The sequence below is a fragment of the Corvus brachyrhynchos genome, unplaced genomic scaffold, assembly GCF_000691975.1.
Source record: "Corvus brachyrhynchos isolate BGI_N302 unplaced genomic scaffold, ASM69197v1 scaffold351, whole genome shotgun sequence".
Classification (NCBI taxonomy): Eukaryota; Metazoa; Chordata; class Aves; order Passeriformes; family Corvidae; genus Corvus; species Corvus brachyrhynchos.
The window spans coordinates 627,912-631,201 of NW_008236203.1; positions in this window are offsets into that span (position 1 = coordinate 627,912).

The following is a 3,290-nucleotide window of genomic DNA, read 5'->3' on the forward strand; positions in this document are numbered from 1 at the left end:
CTTGTCTGTGTCCGTCTTTCTCCCTTGGGCAGGGGTGGGAGCAGGGATGCCCGGGGCTGCCAGCTGGTGGGGCTGGCGCTGGAGAAGGGGGAGACCTCAGGGAAGCAAGCTCAGCAGCACATGCCTGGCTGAGGAGGAATATCAGGAATCCCTCATCCTCCCTTCCCCCTGGCGCTGAGACAGTGTGGGGTGGGAGAGGTGCAGAGTCCGTCCCTTTCTCCACGTGCTCAGGGAGATGGGCCGTCCTGCTGGAGTGGATGACACTGCTCCGGGGGTCCTGCTCCCACAGGGAGCTGCCCTGGCACCCCTTCCTCTGGATACTGCCCCTGGCAGCGGCCCCAGGAACCAGGCCCCCGGGATGTGGATTTGCAGCCCTCTGCCATCCGGGCTCGGAGTGAGCTTTGGCTGTTGAGTGGTTTGATGGGTCCCGCCGGGATTCCCCTCCTGTCTTTCCCCCGGGGGTTTCCCAGCCCCGGGAGGTGCCACCGTGAGCACCGGGATAACAGAAGAGGAACCTGGGGCTCTGCTCGTCGCCCCTCTCCCTGTGCTCTGCTCGTGGAGCAGGATCACGTGCGGCTCTGTTGCAACTTGTCCGAGCAGGAAATGGCCAGTTCCAGGCTCTTCCCTTGGCCCTGGGGGTGCTGACAGGAGGATGTTGGGCACCCCGCTGCCAGCCCCAGGGCTCGGTGCTGCCGCAGCAGGCTCTGGGCACACGCGGATCCCAGACCCAGAAGGAGGGTGGCAGCCCCAGAACGCTGGGCAGGGCAGGCGAGGGGACGCTTTGGGCTGTTGCTGTCCCCTTGCCGTGTGATGTGACCACTGATGCCCGTCCCTAGCGGACCCCGAGGGGCAGCCCGGAGATGGAGGTGAGTGTGTGCCGAGGTGGTGACGCTCAGGGATGTCTGTGGCACTCAGAGATGTTTGTGACACTCAGGGATCTGCCCGTGACGCTCTGTGGGACACACAGCCCCCATCCCTGGGGCCAGGGTAGTGCGGGGACTGTCCCCGCTGTGCTGATGGCAGCAACCCCCCTGTCACCCAGGGCGTTTTTCCCCTCTGAGTCACCGCACTCAGCGTTTTGCCCTCACTGTCTTGCTCTGACTCTGCTGTTTGTTCCACCCACGGTCCCGTTCTGCCCCCGTGGGAAGGGGCTTTAAACCCACCACACGCAGCACAGTCCCGACGGGTCACAGCGATGCTCGGGCTGTCACTGTCCCCAGGTCACCTTCGCCCCCTTCCACCCCCACAGCAATGGCAAATGTTGCCAAGCTACAGAAAGAAATATTTTCCAGCCCCAAATCTGCGGAGGCCGATAACCCCCGCAGCCACAGCACAGCTCTGGTGACGCTGCGGGGCTTTGTTTGTTGTGGGGGTTGCCAGGAGCAGGTTGGGGTGTCACCCCGGGCTCCTCGGGATCGGGCTGGCTGCGTGGGAGCTGCCCGTGTCCCAGGGCTGAGCTGTCCCCTCTGAGCAGGAGCCTCTCCCGCCCCAGTGACACAGATCTCAGCATCTGCTTGGGTCGGGGCTGGGCGGTTCAGGGGGTGTCACTGGGCACTCCACAGTGCCAGTTCAGTGTGTGGGGTGACAGAGGACCGAGTGCCAGCCCTGTCCTGCCCAGCCTGTGCTGACAGCAGATCATCCCAAACCTCCATGCTGGGCTTCCCAGGGCAGTGGTGGAATCCCCACCCCTGGAAATGTTCAAAAACCATGTGGATGTGGCATTTGGGGACATGGATTAGTGGTGGCTTTGGCAGTGCTGGGGGAACAGTTGGACTTGATGGTCTTGGAGGGCTTTTCCCACCTAAATGATCCCACAGTTCTGTGGCTTCTGCACATTGCTGAAGCAGCTCCCTGGGGGCACAGGGGTTCTTCTGCAGGGACAGGGGATGGATTTTTTTTCCCTGGGAACCCCAGGAAGAGCTTGGGGACACACCAGGGTGGCACTGAGATGGAGGTTGTGACATCCACTGGCCCATGCAGGGACAGTTGTCCAAGGGCTGTTGTGCAGCCTGGGAGGACCCCTGACCTCCCTCCACACTCAGGGGGATATGAGGCTGAGGGGAGTGGGGGGCTGAGGAGTCTGTGGGTCGCAGGATCCGTGGGTTGCAGGCTCTGTGGGTTGCAGGATCCGTGGGTCAGAGGCTCTGTGGGTCAGAGGCTCTGTGGGTTGCAGGCTCTGTGAGTCAGAGGCTCTGTGGGTTGCAGGCTCCATGGGGTGCAGGGTCTGTGGCCCTGCACGTGCCGTGGAGCTGCTGCAAAATCCATCAGCGTGAACATGCACGTCCTGCAGCACAGGCAGTTCCTCCCCAAGGCCCTGCTCCCCACAGCAGGAAAAGCATCCCAGCCCAGCCCTGGCCAGGCTGGAGTGGGGCTGTGGTGCTGCACGGGGCCACCAGCGAGGCTGTCACTGCTCCCTGCTGCGGTCCCCAGCGGCCCCGAGTGTTTTCTGGGAAGCGCCGGCAGCGGGAAGTGGGTAACCCGAGCGGGGCGGCTGCACGAGCCTGCCACAAACCGGGCTCTTTTGGGGCCCACGTGGGCGCTGGGTCCCACACACTCTCTCCCACGGTCTCCAGTGAGCCCCTCTCCCCGGCTGGGGGATGCAGCTCCGGCTTGGGGCAGATCTCCTGGGGACCCAGAGGGACGTGCTGGGACAGGGAGGTGACAGCTTTAGTGGAGGTGGCCCTGGCTGGCAGCCAGTCACCTCCTTCCCGTACTGCATGGTGGGCACCACTGTAGGGACCACCTCTGGGCAGGGTTGCCCGTATCTCCCTGCCTTTCCCTCTCTCATATCCCCAGGAAAGAGGGACGGAGGAGGGTCCCTCAAGGCAGGACCTCCGTGCAATGCCAGGGCCTCTGCCTGTGCCTGGGGCTGATGGAGCTGGAGGAGCTCCTCACCCTGCCCAGGTGTGATGTTCCTCAGTGAAGCTGCTCCCCCCGGAAGGATCTCCCCAGCCACTGAGGGGGCAGGAAGAGTCACCAGAGCTCCCCTAGAAGAAGCTGTTGCCACTCTGATTTGGAGAGGGACCTCTGGGGAAGTCCCCGGCTGCCCAGACAGTCTGGTTGTGATGGCGGAAGAGGCTGTAACTATTTTGGGAGACAGCCTAACCCCAGGGATGTCACAGGCTTTCTGTGCTGTAAAGCCCCCTCACATGTTTTTGTGGGATTGTAGAATAGTTTAGGTTAAAAGGGACATTAAAGCCCATCCCATCTCACCCCTGCCAGGGGCAGGGACACCTTCCACTGTCCCAGGCTGCTCCACGCCCCCTCCAACCCGGCCTGGGACATCCCCA